The sequence below is a fragment of the Camelus bactrianus genome, unplaced genomic scaffold (genome assembly GCF_048773025.1).
Source record: "Camelus bactrianus isolate YW-2024 breed Bactrian camel unplaced genomic scaffold, ASM4877302v1 HiC_scaffold_30, whole genome shotgun sequence".
NCBI classification, from domain to species: Eukaryota; Metazoa; Chordata; class Mammalia; order Artiodactyla; family Camelidae; genus Camelus; species Camelus bactrianus.
In genome coordinates, this window is record NW_027413945.1 from 5923206 (window position 1) to 5942511 (window position 19306).

Genomic DNA, 19306 nt, shown 5'->3' on the forward strand with positions numbered 1-19306 from the left:
TTGAAGTTCCTGCAGTTTTCACTGTAAAACCGAGTTGGAGCTCGTACCTCCCCATATATATGTATGGAATGGAGTTTGCAACTGAAAAGAAATTTTGTGTTCCCAACAAGTTATGTGAAGGACGGCTTTCACACACACTTTTCTCTCAGAACTGAGCATGTGGAGAGACGTTCGTTCATCTAGCACAATGGGAACGGGTTGCAGGAGAAACTTTTACTCTGGTTTCTCAGTGTGTTTCCTAGTGCCGGTTTGAAGTTCCTGCAGTTTTCACTGTAAAACCGAGTTGGAGCTAGTACCTCCCCATATATATGTATGGAGTGGAGTTTGCAAGTGAAAAGAAACTTTGTGTTCCCAACAAGCTAGGTGAAGGACGGCTTTCACACACACTTATCTCTCAGAACTGTGCATGTGGAGAGACGTCCTTTCATAAGGCACAAAGGGAACGGGTTGCAGGAGAAACTTTTACTCTGGTTTCTCAGTCTGTTTCCTAGTGCCGGTTTGAAGTTCCTGCAATTTTCACTGTAAAACCGAGTTGGAGCTTTTACCTCCCCATATATATGTATGGAGTGGAGTTTGCAACTGAAAAGAAACATTGTGTTCCATCAAGCTAGTTGAAGGACGGATTTCACACACACTTATCTCTCAGAACTGATCATGTGGAGAGACGTTCGTTCATCTAGCACAATGGGAACGGGTTGCAGGAGAAACTTTTACTCTGGTTTCTCAGTCTGTTTCCTAGTGCCGGTTTGAAGTTCCTGCAATTTTCACTGTAAATCCGAGTTGGAGCTAGTACCTCCCCATATATATGTATGGAGTGGAGTTTGCAAGTGGAAAGAAACTATGTGTTCCCAACAAGCTAGTGGAAGGACGGCTTTCACAAACACTTATCTCTCAGAACTGAGCATGTGGATAGACGTTCGTTCATCTAGCACAAAGTAACGGGTTGTAGGAGGCACTTCTACTCTGGTTTCTCAGTCTGTTTCTTAGTGCCGGTTTGAAGTTCCTGCAGTTTTCACTGTAAAACCGAGTTGGAGCTCGTACCTCCCCATATATATGTATGGAATGGAGTTTGCAACTGAAAAGAAGTTTTGTGTTCCCAACAAGTTATGTGAAGGCCGGCTTTCATACACACTTTTCTCTCAGAACTGAGCATGTGGAGAGACGTTCGTTCATCTAGCACAATGGGAACGGGTTGCAAGAGAAACTTTTACTCTGGTTTCTCAGTCTGTTTCCTAGTGCCGGTTTGAAGTTCCTGCAGTTTTCACTGTAAAACAGAGTTGGAGCTCGTACCTCCCCATATATATGTATGGAGTGGGGTTTGCAACTGAAAAGAAATTTTGTGTTCCCAAAAAGCTAGGTGAAGGACGGCTTTCACACACACTTACCTCTCAGAAATGAGCATGTGGAGAGACGTCCGTTCATCTAGCACAAAGGGAACGGGTTGCAGGAGAAACATTTTCTCTGGTTTCTCAGTCTGTTTCCTAGTGCCGGTTTGAAGTTCCTGCAGTTTTCACTGTAAAATCCAGTTGGAGTTATTACCTCCCCATATAAATGTATGGTGTGGAGTTTGCAACTGAAAAGAAACTGTGTGTTCCCAACAAGCTAGGTGAAGGACGGCTCTCACACACACTTAACTCTCAGAACTGAGTATGTGGAGAGACGTTCGTTCATCTAGCACAAAGGGAACGGGTTGCAGGAGAAACTTTAACTCTGGTTTCTCAGTCTGTTTCCTAGTGCCGGTTGGAAGTTCCTGCAGTTTTCACTGTAAAACCGAGTTGGAGCTAGTACCTCCCCATATATATGTATGGAGTGGAATTTGCAACTGAAAAGAAACTTTGTGTTCCCAACAAGCTTGGTGAAGGACGGCTTTCACACACACTTATCTATCAGAACTGAGTATGTGGAGAGACGTTCGTTCATCTAGCACAAAGGGAACGGGTTGCAGGAGGAACTTTTACTCTGGTTTCTCAGTCTGTTTCCTAGTGCCTGTTTGCCGTTCCTGCAGTTTTCACTGTAAAACCGAGTTGGAGCTAGTACCTCCCCATATATATGTATGGAGTGGAGTTTGAAAATGAAAAGAAACTTTGTGTTCCCAACAAGCTAGGTGAAGGACGGCTTTCACACACACTTACCTCTCAGAACTGAGCATGTGGATAGACGTTCGTTCATCTAGCACAAAGTAACGGGTTGTAGGAGGCACTTTTACTCTGGTTTCTCAGTCTGTTTCTTAGTGCCGGTTTGAAGTTCCTGCAGTTTTCACTGTAAAACCGAGTTGGAGCTCGTACCTCCCCATATATATGTATGGAATGGAGTTTGCAACTGAAAAGAAATTTTGTGTTCCCAACAAGTTATGTGAAGGACGGCTTTCACACACACTTTTCTCTCAGAACTGAGCATGTGGAGAGACGTTCGTTCATCTAGCACAATGGGAACGGGTTGCAGGAGAAACTTTTACTCTGGTTTCTCAGTGTGTTTCCTAGTGCCGGTTTGAAGTTCCTGCAGTTTTCACTGTAAAAACGAGTTGGAGCTAGTACCTCCCCATATATATGTATGGAGTGGAGTTTGCAAGTGAAAAGAAACTTTGTGTTCCCAACAAGCTAGGTGAAGGACGGCTTTCACACACACTTATCTCTCAGAACTGTGCATGTGCAGAGACGTCCTTTCATAAGGCACAAAGGGAACGGGTTGCAGGAGAAACTTTTACTCTGGTTTCTCAGTCTGTTTCCTAGTGCCGGTTTGAAGTTCCTGCAATTTTCACTGTAAAACCGAGTTGGAGCTTGTACCTCCCCATATATATGTATGGAGTGGAGTTTGCAACTGAAAAGAAACATTGTGTTCCATCAAGCTAGTTGAAGGACGGATTTCAAACACACTTATCTCTCAGAACTGAGCATGTGGAGAGACGTTCGTTCATCTAGCACAAAGGGAACGGGTTGCAGGAGAAACTTTTACTCTGGTTTCTCAGTCTGTTTCCTAGTGCCGGTTTGAAGTTCCTGCAATTTTCACTGTAAAACCGAGTTGGAGCTAGTACCTCCCCATATATATGTATGGAGTGGAGTTTGCAAGTGGAAAGAAACTTTGTGTTCCCAACAAGCTAGTGGAAGGACGGCTTTCACAAACACTTATCTCTCAGAACTGAGCATGTGGAGAGACGTTCGTTCATCTAGCACAAAGTAACGGGTTGTAGGAGGCACTTTTACTCTGGTTTCTCAGTCTGTTTCTTAGTGCCGGTTTGAAGTTCCTGCAGTTTTCACTGTAAAACCGAGTTGGAGCTCGTACCTCCCCATATATATGTATGGAATGGAGTTTGCAACTGAAAAGAAATTTTGTGTTCCCAACAAGTTATGTGAAGGCCGGCTTTCACACACACTTTTCTCTCAGAACTGAGCATGTGGAGAGACGTTCGTTCATCTAGCACAATGGGAACGGGTTGCAGGAGAAACTTTTACTCTGGTTTCTCAGTCTGTTTCCTATTGCCGGTTTGAAGTTCCTGCAGTTTTCACTGTAAAACCGAGTTGGAGCTAGTACCTCCCCATATATATGTATGGAGTGGAGTTTGCAAGTGAAAAGAAACTTTGTGTTCCCAACAAGCTAGGTGAAGGACGGCTTTCACACACACTTATCTCTCAGAACTGTGCATGTGGAGAGACGTCCTTTCATAAGGCACAAAGGGAACGGGTTGCAGGAGAAACTTTTACTCTGGTTTCTCAGTCTGTTTCCTAGTGCCGGTTTGAAGTTCCTGCAGTTTTCACTGTAAAACCGAGTTGGAGCTTGTACCTCCCCATATATATGTATGGAGTGGAGTTTGCAACTGAAAAGAAACATTGTGTTCCATCAAGCTAGTTGAAGGACGGATTTCACACACAATTATCTCTCAGAACTGAGCATGTGGAGAGACGTCCTTTCATCTAGCACAAAGGGAACGGGTTGCAGGAGAAACTATTTCTCTGGTTTCTCAGTCTGTTTCCTAGTGCCGGTTTGAAGTTCCTGCAGTTTTCACTGTAAAACCGTGTTGGAGTTGGTACCTACCCATATAAATGTATGGAGTGGAGTTTGCAACTGAAAAGAAACTTTGTGTTCCCAACAAGCAAGGTGAAGGACGGCTCTCACACACACTTATCTCTCAGAACTGAGCATGTGGAGAGACGTTCGTTCATCTAGCACAAAGGGTACGGGTTGCAGGAGAAATTTTTACTCTGGTTTCTCAGTGTGTTTCCTAGTACCGGTTTGAAGTTCCTGCAGTTTTCTCTGTAAAACCGAGTTGGAGCTAGTACCTCCCCATATATATGTATGGATTGGAGATTGCAAGTGAAAAGAAACTTCGTGTTCCAAAGAAGCTAGATGAAGGAAGGCTTTCACACACACTTATCTCTCAGAACTGAGCATGTGGAGAGACGTTCGTTCATCTAGCACAAAGGGAACGGGTTGCAGAAGAAACTTTTACTCTGGTTTCTCAGTCTGTTTCCTAGTGCCGGTTTGAATTTCCTGCAGTTTTCACTGTAAAACCGAGTTGGAGCTAGTTCCTCCCCATATATATGTATGGACTGGAGTTTGCAAGTGAAAAGAAACTTTGTGTTCCCAACAAACTAGGTGAAGGACGGCTTTCACACACACTTATCTCTCAGAAATGAGCATGTGGAGAGACGTTCGTTCATCTAGCACAATGGGAACGGGTTGCAGGAGAAACTTTTACTCTGGCTTCTCAGTCTGTTTCCTAGTGCCGGTTTGAAGTTACTGCAGTTTTCACTGTAAAACCGAGTTGAAGCTAGTACCTCCCCATATATATGTATGGAGTGGAGTTTGCAAGTGAAAAGAAACTTTCTGTTCCCTACAAGCTAGGTGAAGGACGGCTTTCACACACAATTATCTCTCAGAACTGAGCATGTGGAGAGACGTTCGTTCATCTAGCACAAAGGGAACGGGTTGCAGGAGAAACTTTTACCCTAGTTTCTCAGTCTGTTTCCTAGTGCCGGTTTGAAGTTCCTGCAGTTTTCACCGTAAAACCGAGTTTGAGCTAGTAACTCCCCATATATATGTATGGATTGGAGATTGCAAGTGAAAAGGAACTTTGTGTTCCAAAGAAGCTAGATGAATGACGGCTTTCACAGACACTTATCTCTCAGAACTGAGCATGTGGAGAGACGTTCATTCATCTAGCACAAAGGGAACGGGTTGCAGGAGAAACTTTTACTCTGGTTTCTCAGTCTGTTTCCTAGTGCCTGTTTGCAGTTCCTGCAGTTTTCACTGTAAACCCGAGTTGGCGCTAGTACCTCCCCATATATATTTATGGAGTGGAGTTTGAAAATGAAAAGAAACTTTGTGTTCCCAATAAGCTAGTTGAAGGACGGCTTTCACACACACTTACCTCTCAGAACTGAGCATGTGGAGAGACGTCCTTTCATCTAGCACAAAGGTAACGGGTTGCAGGAGAAAATTTTACTCTGGTTTCTCAGTCTGTTTCCTAGTGCCGATTTGAAGTTCCTGCAGTTTTCACTGTAAAATCGTGTTGGAGTTCATACGTCCCCATATATATGTATGGAGTGGAATTTGCAACTGAAAAGAAACTTTGTGTTCCATCAAGCTAGGTGAAGGACGGCTTTCACCCACACTTATTTCTCAGAACTGAGCATGTGGAGAGACGTCCGTTCATCTAGCACAATTGAAACGGGTTGAAGTGGAAATTTTTACTCTGGATTCTCAGTCTGATTCCTAGTGCCGGTTTGAAGTTCCTGCAGTTTACACTGTAAAACCGAGTTGGAACTTGTACCTCCCCATATATATATATGGAGTCGAGTTTGCAAGTGAAAAGAAACTTTGTGTTCCCAACAAGCTAGATGAAGGACGGCTTACTCACACAATTATCTCTCAGAACTGAGCATGTGGAGAGACGTTCGTTCATCTAGCACAAATGAACGGGTTTTAGGAGGCACTTTTACTCTGGTTTCTCAGTATGTTTCTTAGTGCCGGTTTGAAGTTCCTGCAGTTTTCACTGTAAAACCGAGTTGGAGCTCGTACCTCCCCATATATATGTATGGAATGGAGTTTGCAAGTGAAAAGAAACTTTGTGTTCCCAACAATCTAATTGAAGAACGGCTTTCACACACACTTATCTCTCAGAACTGAGCATGTGGAGAGACGTTCGTTCATCTAGCACAAAGGGAACGGGTTGCAGGAGGAACTTTTTCTCTGGATTCTCAGTCTGTTTCCTAGTGCCGGTTGGAAGTTCCTGCAGTTTTCACTGTAAAACCGAGTTGGAGCTAGTACCTCCCCATATATATGTATGGATTGGAGATTGCAAGTGAAAAGGAACTTTGTGTTCCAAAGAAGCTAGGTGACTGAAGGCTTTCACAGACACTTATCTCTCAGAACTGAGCATGTGGAGAGACGTTCGTTCATCTAGCACAAAGGGAACGGTTTGCAAGAGAAACTTTTACTCTGGTTTCTCATTCTGTTTCCTAGTGCCTGTTTGAAGTTCCTGCAGTTTTCACTGTAAAATCCAGTTGGAGTTATTACCTCCCCATATAAATGTATGGTGTGAAGTTTGCAACTGAAAAGAAACTGTGTGTTCCCAACAAGCTAGGTGAAGGACGGCTCTCACACACACTTAACTCTCAGAACTGAGTATGTGGAGAGACGTTCGTTCATCTAGCACAAAGGGAACGGGTTGCAGGAGAAACTTTAACTCTGGTTTCTCAGTCTGTTTCCTAGTGCCGGTTGGAAGTTCCTGCAGTTTTCACTGTAAAACAGAGTTGGAGCTAGTACCTCCCCATATATATGTATGGAGTGGAATTTGCAACTGAAAAGAAACTTTGTGTTCCCAACAAGCTTGGTGAAGGACGGCTTTCACACACACTTATCTCTCAGAACTGAGTATGTGGAGAGACGTTCGTTCATCTAGCACAAAGGGAACGGGTTGAAGGAGGAACTTTTACTCTGGTTTCTCAGTCTGTTTCCTAGTGCCGGTTGGAAGTTCCTGCAGTTTTCACTGTAAAACCGAGTTGGAGCTAGTACCTCCCCATATATATGTATGGATTGGAGATTGCAAGTGAAAAGGAACTTTGTGTTCCAAAGAAGCTAGATGATTGACGGCTTTCACAGACACTTATCTCTCAGAACTGAGCATGTGGAGAGACGTTCGTTCATCTAGCACAAAGGGAAAGGTTTGCAGGAGAAACTTTTACTCTGGGTTCTTAGTCTGTTTCCTAGTGCCTGTTTGCCGTTCCTGCAGTTTTCACTGTAAAACCGAGTTGGAGCTAGTACCTCCCCATATATATGTATGGAGTGGAGTTTGAAAATGAAAAGAAATTTTGTGTTCCCAACAAGATAGGTGAAGGACGGCTTTCACACACACTTACCTCTCAGAACTGAGCATGTGGAGAGACGTCCGTTCATCTAGCACAAAGGGAACGGGTTGCAGGAGAAACTTTTACTCTGGATTCTCAGTCTGTTTCCTAGTGCCGGTTTGAAGTTCCTGCAGTTTTCACTGTAAAACCGAGTTGGAGCTAGTTCCTCCCCATATATATGTATGGAGTGGAGTTTGCAACTGAAAAGAAACTTTGTGTTCCCAACAAGCTAGGTGAAGGACGGCTTTCACACACACTTATCTCTCAGAACTGAGCATGTGGAGAGACGTTCGTTCATCTAGCACAATTGAAACGGGTTGAAGGAGAAACATTTACTCTGGATTCTCAGTCTGATTCCTAGTGCCGGTTTGAAGTTCCTGCAGTTTACACTGTAAAACCGAGTTGGAACTTGTACCTCCCCATATATATATATGGAGTCGAGTTTGCAAGTGAAAAGAAACTTTGTGTTCCCAACAAGCTAGGTGAAGGACGGCTTACTCACACACTTATCTCTCAGAACTGAGCATGTGGAGAGACGTTCGTTCATCTAGCACAAATGAACGGGTTTTTGGGGGCACTTTTACTCTGGTTTCTCAGTCTGTTTCTTAGTGCCGGTTTGAAGTTCCTGCAGTTTTCACTGTAAAACCGAGTTGGAGCTCGTACCTCCCCATATATATGTATGGAATGGAGTTTGCAACTGAAAAGAAATTTTGTGTTCCCAAAAAGTTAGGTGAAGGATGGCTTTCACACACACTTACCTCTTAGAACTGAGCATGTGGAGACACGATCGTTCATCTAGCACAATGGGAACGGTTTGCAGGAGAAACTTTTACTCTGGTTTCTCAGTCTGTTTCCTAGTGCCGGTTTTAAGTTCCTGCAGTTTTCACTGTAAAACCGAGTTGGAGCTAGTACCTCCCCATATATATGTATGGAGTGGAGTTTGCAAGTGAAAAGAAACTTTGTGTTCCCAACAATCTAATTGAAGGACGGCTTTCACACACACTTATCTCTCAGAACTGAGCATGTGGAGAGACGTTCGTTCATGTAGCACAAAGGGAACGGGTTGCAGGAGGAACTTTTTCTCTGGTTTCTCAGTCTGTTTCCTAGTGCCGGTTGGAAGTTCCTGCAGTTTTCACTGTAAAACCGAGTTGGAGCTAGTACCTCCCCATATATATGTATGGATTGGAGATTGCAAGTGAAAAGGAACTTTGTGTTCCAAAGAAGCTAGGTGACTGACGGCTTTCACAGACACTTATCTCTCAGAACTGAGCATGTGGAGAGACGTTCGTTCATCTAGCACAAAGGGAACGGTTTGCAGGAGAAACTTTTACTCTGGGTTCTCAGTCTGTTTCCTAGTGCCTGTTTGCCGTTCCTGCAGTTTTCACTGTAAAACCGAGTTGGAGCTAGTACCTCCCCATATATATGTATGGAGTGGAGTTTGAAAATGAAAAGAAACTTGTGTTCCCAACAAGCTAGGTGAAGGACGGCTTTCACACACAATTACCTCTCAGAACTGAGCATGTGGAGAGACGACCGTTCATCTAGCACAAAGGGAACGGGTTGCAGGAGAAACTTTTACTTTGGTTTCTCAGTCTGTTTCCTAGTGCCGGTTTGAAGTTCCTGCAGTTTTCACTGTAAAACCGAGTTGGAGCTAGTTCCTCCCCATATATATGTATGGAGTGGAGTTTGTAACTGAAAAGAAACTTTGTGTTCCCAAGAAGCAATATGAAGAACGGCTCTCACACACACTTATGTCTCAGAACTGAGCATGTGGAGAGACGTCCGTTCATCTAGCACAAATGGAACGGGTTGCAGGTGGAACTTTACTCTGGTATCTCAGTCTGTTTCCTAGTGCCGGTTGGAATTTCCTGCAGTTTTCACTGTAAAACAGAGTTGGAGCTAGTACCTCCCCATATATATGTATGGATTGGAGATTGCAAGTGAAAAGAAACTTTGTGTTCCAAAGAAGCTAGATGAAGGACGGCTTTCACAGACAATTATCTCTCAGAACTGAGCATGTGGAGAGACGTTCGTTCATCTAGCACAAAGGGAACGGGTTGCAGGAGAAACTTTTACTCTGGTTTCTCAGTTTGTTTCCTAGTGCCGGTTTGAAGTTCCAGCATTTTTCAGTGTAAAAACGAGTTGGAGCTAGTTCCTCCCCTTATATATGTATGGAGTGGAGTTTGCAACTGAAAAGAAACTTTGTGTACCCAACAAGCTTGGTGAAGGACGGCTTTCACACACACTTATCTCTCAGAACTGGGCATGTGGAGAGACGTTCGTTCATCTAGCACAAAGGAACGGGTTGTAGGAGGCAATTTTACTCTGGTTTCTCAGTCTGTTTCTTAGTGCCGGTTTGAAGTTCCTGCAGTTTTCACTGTAAAACCGAGTTGGAGCTAGTACCTCCCCATATGTATGTATGGATTGGAGATTGCAAGTGAAAAGAAACTTTGTTTTCCAAAGAAGCTAGGTGAAGGACGGCTTTCACAGACACTTATCTCTCAGAACTGAGCATGTGGAGAGAGGTTCGTTCATCTAGCACAAAGGGAACGGGTTGCAGGAGAAACTTTTACTCTGGTTTCTCAGTCTGTTTCCTAGTGCCGGTTTGAAGTTCCTGCAGTTTTCACTGTAAAACCGAGTTGGAGCTCGTTCCTCCCCATATATATGTATGGAGTGGAGTTTTCAAGTGAAAGAAACTGTGTGTTCCCAACAAGCTAGCTGATGGACGGCTTTCACACACACTTATCTCTCAGAACTGAGCATGTGGAGAGACGTTCGTTCATCTAGCACAAAGGGAACGGGTTGCAGGAGGAACATTTACTCTGGTTTCTCAGTCTGTTTCCTAGTGCCGGTTTGAAGTTCCTGCAGTTTTCGCTGTAAAACCGAGTTGGAGCTAGTTCCTCCCCATATATATGTATCAAGTGGAGTTTGCAACTGAAAAGAAACTTTGTGTTCCCAACAAGCTAGGTGAAGTACGGCTTTCACACACACTTATCTCTCAGAACTGAGCATGTGGAGAGACGTTCGTTCATCTAGCACAAAGGGAATGGGTTGCAGGAGAAACTTTTATTCTGGTTTCTCAGTGTGTTTCCTAGTGCCTGTTTGAAGTTCCTGCAGTTTTCACTGTAAAACCGAGTTGGAGCTGGTACCTCCCCATATATATATATGGAGTGGAGTTTGCAAGCGATAAGAAACTTTGTGTTCCCAACAAGCTAGGTGAAGGACGGCTTTCACACACACTTATCTCTCAGAACTGAGCATGTGGACAGACCTTCGTTCATCTAGCACAATGGAACGGGTTGCAGGAGGAACTTTTACTCTGGTTTCTCAGTCTGTTTCCTAGTGCCGGTTGGAAGTTCCTGCAGTTTTCACTGTAAAACCGAGTTGGAGCTAGTACCTCCCCATATATATGTATGGATTGGAGATTGCAAGTGAAAAGAAACTTTGTGTTCCAAAGAAGCTAGATGAAGGACGGCTTTCACAGACTATTATCTCTCAGAACTGAGCATGTGGAGAGACGTTCGTTCATCTAGCACAAAGGGAACTGGTTGCAGGAGAAATTTTACTCTGGTTTCTCAGTTTGTTTCCTAGTGCCGGTTTGAAGTTCCAGCAGTTTTCAGTGTAAAACCGAGTTGGAGCTAGTTCCTCCCCTTATATATGTATGGAGTGGAGTTTGCAACTGAAAAGAAACTTTGTGTTCCCAACAAGCTTGGGGAAGGACGGCTTTCACACACACTTATCTCTCAGAACTGAGCATGTGGAGAGACGTTCGTTCATCTAGCACAAAGGAACGGGTTGTAGGAGGCACTTTTACTCTGGTTTCTCAGTCTGTTTCTTAGTGCCGGTTTGAAGTTCCTGCAGTTTTCACTGTAAAACCGAGTTGGAGCTAGTACCTCCCCATATATATGTATGGATTGGAGATTCCAAGTGAAAAGAAACTTTGTGTTCCAAAGAAGATAGGTGAAGGACGGCTTTCACAGACACTTATCTCTCAGAACTGAGCATGTGGAGAGACGTTCGTTCATCTAGCACAAAGGGAACTGATTGCGGGAGAAACTTTTACTCTGGTTTCTCAGTCTGTTTCCTAGTGCCGGTTTGAAGTTCCTGCAGTTTTCGCTGTAAAACCGAGTTGGAGCTAGTTCCTCCCCATATATATGTATCAAGTGGAGTTTGCAACTGAAAAGAAACTTTGTGTTCCCAACAAGCTAGGTGAAGTACGGCTTTCACACACACTTATCTCTCAGAACTGAGCATGTGGAGAGACGTTCGTTCATCTAGCACAAAGGGAACGGGTTGCAGGAGAAACTTTTATTCTGGTTTCTCAGTGTGTTTCCTAGTGCCGGTTTGAAGTTCCTGCAGTTTTCACTGTAAAACCGAGTTGGAGCTAGTACCTCCCCATATATATGTATGGAGTGGAGTTTGCAAGTGATAAGAAACTTTGTGTTCCCAACAAGCTAGGTGAAGGACGGCTTTCACACACACTTATCTCTCAGAACTGAGCATGTGGACAGACCTTCGTTCATCTAGCACAATGGAACGGGTTGCAGGTGGAACTTTTACTCTGGTTTCTCAGTCTGTTTCCTAGTGCCGGTTGGAAGTTCCTGCAGTTTTCACTGTAAAACCGAGTTGGAGCTAGTAACTCCCCATATATATGTATGGATTGGAGATTGCAAGTGAAAAGAAACTTTGTGTTCCAAAGAAGCTAGATGAAGGACGGCTTTCACAGACAAATATCTCTCAGAACTGAGCATGTGGAGAGACGTTCGTTCATCTAGCACAAAGGGAACTGGTTGCAGGTGAAACTTTTACTCTGGTTTCTCAGTCTGTTTCCTAGTGCCGGTTTGAAGTTCCTGCATTTTTCAGTGTAAAATCGAGTTGGAGCTAGTTCCTCCCCTTATATATGTATAGAGGGGAGTTTGCAAGTGAAAAAAAACTTTGTGTTCCCAACAAGCTATGTGAAGGACGGCTTTCACACACACTTATCTCTCAGAACTGAGCATGTGGAGAGACGTTCGTTCATCTAGCACAAAGGGAACGGGTTGCAGGAGAAATTTTACTCTGGTTTCTCAGTCTGTTTCCTAGTGCCGGGTTGAAGTTCCTGCAGTTTTCACTGTAAAAACGAGTTGGAGTTAGTACCTCCACATATAAATGTATGGAGTGGTGTTTGCAACTGAAAAGAAACTTTGTGTTCCCAACAAGCAAGGTGAAGGACGGCTCTCACACACACTTATCACTCAGAATTGAGCATGTGGAGAGACGTTCGTTCAACTAGCACAAATGGAACGGGTTGCAGGAGAAACTTTTACTCTGGTTTCTCATTGTGTTTCCTAGTGCCGGTTTGAAGTTCCTGCAGTTTTCACTGTAAAACCGAGTTGGAGCTAGTACCACCCCATATAAATGTATGGAGTGGAGTTTGCCACTGAAAAGAAACTTTGTGTTCCCAACAAGCTAGGTGAAGGATGGCTTTCACACACACTTATCTCTCAGAACTGAGCATGTGGAGAGACGTTCGTTCATCTAGCACAAAGAAACGGGTTGTAGGAGGCACATTTACTCTGGTTTCTCAGTCTGTTTCTTAGTGCCGGTTTGAAGTTCCTGCAGTTTTCACTGTAAAACCGAGTTGGAGCTAGTACCTCCCCATATATATGTTAGGATTGGAGATTGCAAGTGAAAAGAAACTTTGTGTTCCAAAGAAGCTAGATGAAGGACGGCTTTCACAGACACATATCTCTCAGAACTGAGCATGTGGAGAGACGTTCGTTCATCTAGCACAAAGGGAACGGGTTGCAGGAGAAACTTTTACTCTGGTTTCTCAGTCTGTTTCCTAGTGCCGGTTTTAAGTTCCTGCAGTTTTCACTGTAAAACCGAGTTGGAGCTAGTACCTCCCCATATATATGTATGGAGTGGAGTTTGCAAGTGAAAAGAAACTTTGTGTTCCCAACAATCTAATTGAAGGACGGCTTTCACACACACTTATCTCTCAGAACTGAGCATGTGGAGAGACGTTCGTTCATGTAGCACAAAGGGAACGGGTTGCAGGAGGAACTTTTTCTCTGGTTTCTCAGTCTGTTTCCTAGTGCCGGTTGGAAGTTCCTGCAGTTTCCACTGTAAAACCGAGTTGGAGCTAGTACCTCCCCATATATATGTATGGATTGGAGATTGCAAGTGAAAAGGAACTTTGTGTTCCAAAGAAGCTAGGTGACTGACGGCTTTCACAGACACTTATCTCTCAGAACTGAGCATGTGGAGAGACGTTCGTTCATCTAGCACAAAGGGAACGGTTTGCAGGAGAAACTTTTACTCTGGGTTCTCAGTCTGTTTCCTAGTGCCTGTTTGCCGTTCCTGCAGTTTTCACTGTAAAACCGAGTTGGAGCTAGTACCTCCCCATATATATGTAAGGAGTGGAGTTTGAAAATGAAAAGAAACTTGTGTTCCCAACAAGCTAGGTGAAGGACGGCTTTCACACACAATTACCTCTCAGAACTGAGCATGTGGAGAGACGACCGTTCATCTAGCACAAAGGGAACGGGTTGCAGGAGAAACTTTTACTTTGGTTTCTCAGTCTGTTTCCTAGTGCCGGTTTGAAGTTCCTGCAGTTTTCACTGTAAAACCGAGTTGGAGCTAGTTCCTCCCCATATATATGTATGGAGTGGAGTTTGTAACTGAAAAGAAACTTTGTGTTCCCAAGAAGCAATATGAAGGACGGCTCTCACACACACTTATGTCTCAGAACTGAGCATGTGGAGAGACGTCCGTTCATCTAGCACAAATGGAACGGGTTGCAGGTGGAACTTTTACTCTGGTATCTCAGTCTGTTTCCTAGTGCCGGTTGGAATTTCCTGCAGTTTTCACTGTAAAACAGAGTTGGAGCTAGTACCTCCCCATATATATGTATGGATTGGAGATTGCAAGTGAAAAGAAACTTTGTGTTCCAAAGAAGCTAGATGAAGGACGGCTTTCACAGACAATTATCTCTCAGAACTGAGCATGTGGAGAGACGTTCGTTCATCTAGCACAAAGGGAACTGGTTGCAGGAGAAACTTTTACTCTGGTTTCTCAGTTTGTTTCCTAGTGCCGGTTTGAAGTTCCAGCATTTTTCAGTGTAAAAACGAGTTGGAGCTAGTTCCTCCCCTTATATATGTATGGAGTGGAGTTTGCAACTGAAAAGAAACTTTGTGTACCCAACAAGCTTGGTGAAGGACGGCTTTCACACACACTTATCTCTCAGAACTGGGCATGTGGAGAGACGTTCGTTCATCTAGCACAAAGGAACGGGTTGTAGGAGGCAATTTTACTCTGGTTTCTCAGTCTGTTTCTTAGTGCCGGTTTGAAGTTCCTGCAGTTTTCACTGTAAAACCGAGTTGGAGCTAGTACCTCCCCATATATATGTATGGATTGGAGATTGCAAGTGAAAAGAAACTTTGTTTTCCAAAGAAGCTAGGTGAAGGACGGCTTTCACAGACACTTATCTCTCAGAACTGAGCATGTGGAGAGAGGTTCGTTCATCTAGCACAAAGGGAACGGGTTGCAGGAGAAACTTTTACTCTGGTTTCTCAGTCTGTTTCCTAGTGCCGGTTTGAAGTTCCTGCAGTTTTCACTGTAAAACCGACTTGGAGCTCGTTCCTCCCCATATATATGTATGGAGTGGAGTTTTCAAGTGAAAGAAACTGTGTGTTCCCAACAAGCTAGCTGATGGACGGCTTTCACACACACTTATCTCTCAGAACTGAGCATGTGGAGAGACGTTCGTTCATCTAGCACAAAGGGAACGGGTTGCAGGAGGAACATTTACTCTGGTTTCTCAGTCTGTTTCCTAGTGCCGGTTTGAAGTTCCTGCAGTTTTCGCTGTAAAACCGAGTTGGAGCTAGTTCCTCCCCATATATATGTATCAAGTGGAGTTTGCAACTGAAAAGAAACTTTGTGTTCCCAACAAGCTAGGTGAAGTACGGCTTTCACACACACTTATCTCTCAGAACTGAGCATGTGGAGAGACTTTCGTTCATCTAGCACAATGGAACGGGTTGCAGGAGGAACTTTTACTCTGGTTTCTCAGTCTGTTTCCTAGTGCCGGTTGGAAGTTCCTGCAGTTTTCACTGTAAAACCGAGTTGGAGCTAGTACCTCCCCATATATATGTATGGATTGGAGATTGCAAGTGAAAAGAAACTTCGTGTTCCAAAGAAGCTAGATGAAGGACGGCTTTCACAGACAATTATCTCTCAGAATTGAGCATGTGGAGAGACGTTCGTTCATCTAGCACAAAGGGAACTGGTTGCAGGAGAAATTTTACTCTGGTTTCTCAGTTTGTTTCCTAGTGCCGGTTTGAAGTTCCAGCAGTTTTCAGTGTAAAACCGAGTTGGAGCTAGTTCCTCCCCTTATATATGTATGGAGTGGAGTTTGCAACTGAAAAGAAACTTTGTGTTCCCAACAAGCTTGGTGAAGGACGGCTTTCACACACACTTATCTCTCAGAACTGAGCATGTGGAGAGACGTTCGTTCATCTAGCACAAAGGAACGGGTTGTAGGAGGCACTTTTACTCTGGTTTCTCAGTCTGTTTCTTAGTGCCGGTTTGAAGTTCCTGCAGTTTTCACTGTAAAACCGAGTTGGAGCTAGTACCTCCCCATATATATGTATGGATTGGAGATTGCAAGTGAAAAGAAACTTTGTGTTCCAAAGAAGCTAGGTGAAGGACGGCTTTCACAGACACTTATCTCTCAGAACTGAGCATGTGGAGAGACGTTCGTTCATCTAGCACAAAGGGAACTGATTGCGGGAGAAACTTTTACTCTGGTTTCTCAGTCTGTTTCCTAGTGCCGGTTTGAAGTTCCTGCAGTTTTCGCTGTAAAACCGAGTTGGAGCTAGTTCCTCCCCATATATATGTATCAAGTGGAGTTTGCAACTGAAAAGAAACTTTGTGTTCCCAACAAGCTAGGTGAAGTACGGCTTTCACACACACTTATCTCTCAGAACTGAGCATGTGGAGAGACGTTCGTTCATCTAGCACAAAGGGAACGGGTTGCAGGAGAAACTTTTATTCTGGTTTCTCAGTGTGTTTCCTAGTGCCGGTTTGAAGTTCCTGCAGTTTTCACTGTAAAACCGAGTTGGAGCTAGTACCTCCCCATATATATGTATGGAGTGGAGTTTGCAAGTGATAAGAAACTTTGTGTTCCCAACAAGCTAGGTGAAGGACGGCTTTCACACACACTTATCTCTCAGAACTGAGCATGTGGACAGACCTTCGTTCATCTAGCACAATGGAACGGGTTGCAGGTGGAACTTTTACTCTGGTTTCTCAGTCTGTTTCCTAGTGCCGGTTGGAAGTTCCTGCAGTTTTCACTGTAAAACCGAGTTGGAGCTAGTACCTCCCCATATATATGTATGGATTGGAGATTGCAAGTGAAAAGAAACTTTGTGTTCCAAAGAAGCTAGATGAAGGACGGCTTTCACAGACAAATATCTCTCAGAACTGAGCATGTGGAGAGACGTTCGTTCATCTAGCACAAAGGGAACTGGTTGCAGGTGAAACTTTTACTCTGGTTTCTCAGTCTGTTTCCTAGTGCCGGTTTGAAGTTCCTGCATTTTTCAGTGTAAAATCGAGTTGGAGCTAGTTCCTCCCCTTATATATGTATAGAGGGGAGTTTGCAAGTGAAAAAAAACTTTGTGTTCCCAACAAGCTATGTGAAGGACGGCTTTCACACACACTTATCTCTCAGAACTGAGCATGTGGAGAGACGTTCGTTCATCTAGCACAAAGGGAACGGGTTGCAGGAGAAACTTTTACTCTGGTTTCTCAGTCTGTTTCCTAGTGCCGGGTTGAAGTTCCTGCAGTTTTCACTGTAAAACCGAGTTGGAGTTAGTACCTCCACATATAAATGTATGGAGTGGTGTTTGCAACTGAAAAGAAACTTTGTGTTCCCAACAAGCAAGGTGAAGGACGGCTCTCACACACACTTATCACTCAGAATTGAGTATGTGGAGAGACGTTCGTTCAAGTAGCACAAATGGAACGGGTTGCAGGAGAAACTTTTACTCTGGTTTCTCATTGTGTTTCCTAGTGCCGGTTTGAAGTTCCTGCAGTTTTCACTGTAAAACCGAGTTGGAGCTAGTACCACCCCATATAAATGTATGGAGTGGAGTTTGCCACTGAAAAGAAACTTTGTGTTCCCAACAAGCTAGGTGAAGGATGGCTTTCACACACACTTATCTCTCAGAACTGAGCATGTGGAGAGACGTTCGTTCATCTAGCACAAAGAAACGGGTTGTAGGAGGCACATTTACTCTGGTTTCTCAGTCTGTTTCTTAGTGCCGGTTTGAAGTTCCTGCAGTTTTCACTGTAAAACCGAGTTGGAGCTAGTACCTCCCCATATATATGTTAGGATTGGAGATTGCAAGTGAAAAGAAACTTTGTGTTCCAAAGAAGCTAGATGAAGGACGGCTTTCACAGACACTTATCTCTCAGAACTGAGCATGTGGAGAGACGTTCGTTCATCTAGCACAAAGGGAACGGGTTGCAGGAGAAACTTTTACTCTGGTTTCTCAGTCTGTTTCCTAGTGCCGGTTTGAAGTTCCTGCAGTTTTCACTGTAAAACCGAGTTGGAGCTAGTACCTCCCCATATATATATATGGAGGTGAATTTGCAATTGAAAAGAAACTATGTGTTCCCAACAAGCTATGTGAAGGACGGCTTTCACACACACTGATCTCTCAGAACTGAGCATGTGGAGAGACGTTCGTTCATCTAGCACAAAGGGAACGGGTTGCAGGAGAAACTTTTACTCTGGTTTCTCAGTCTGTTTCCTAGTGCCAGTATGAAGTTCCTGCAGTTTTCACTGTAAAACCGAGTTGGAGCTCGTACCTCCCCATATATATTTATGGATTGGAGTTTGCAACTGAAAAGACATTTTGTGTTCCCAACAAGCTAGGTGAAGGACGGCTTTCACACACACTTATCTCTCAGAACTTAGCATGTGGAGAGACTTTCGTTCATTTAGCACAATGGGAACGGGTTGCAGGAGAAACTTTTACTCTGGTTTCTCAGACTGTTTCCTAATGCCGGTTGGAAGTTCCTGCAGTTTTCACTGTAAAACCGAGTTGGAGCTAGTACCTCCCCATATATATGTTAGGATTGGAGATTGCAAGTGAAAAGAAACTTTGTGTTCCAAAGAAGCTAGGTGAAGGACGGCTTTCACAGACACTTATCTCTCAGAACTGAGCATGTGGAGAGACGTTCGTTCATCTAGCACAAAGGGAACGGGTTGCAGGAGAAACTTTTACTCTGGTTTCTCAGTCTGTTTCCTAGTGCCGTTTTGAAGTTCCTGCAGTTTTCACTGTAAAACCGAGTTGGAGCTAGTACCTCCCCATATATATGTATGGAGATGAATTTGCAATTGAAAAGAAACTTTGTGTTCCCAACAAGGAATGTGAAGGTCGGCTTTCACACACACTTATCTCTCAGAACTGAGCATGTGGAGAGACGTTCGTTCATCTAGCACAAAGGGAACGGGTTGCTGGAGAAACTTTTACTCTGGTGTCTCATTCTGTTTCCTAGTGCCGGTATGAAGTTCCTGCAGTTTTCACTGTAAAACCGAGTTGGAGCTCGTACCTCCCCATATATATTTATGGAGTGGAGTTTGCAACTGAAGAGAAATTTTGTGTTCCCAACAAGTTAGGTGAAGGACGGCTTTCACACACACTTATCTCTCAGAACTGAGCATGTGGAGAGAAGTTCGTTCATTTAGCACAATGGGAACGGGTTGCAGGAGAAACTTTTACTCTGGTTTCTCAGTCTGTTTCCTAGTGCCGGTTTGAAGTTCCTGCAGTTTTCAGTGTAAAACCGAGTTGGAGCTAGTTCCTCCCCTTATATATGTATGGAGTGGAGTTTGCAACTGAAAAGAAACTTTGTGTTCCCAACAAGCTTGGTGAAGGACGGCTTTCACACACACTTATCTCTCAGAACTGAGCATG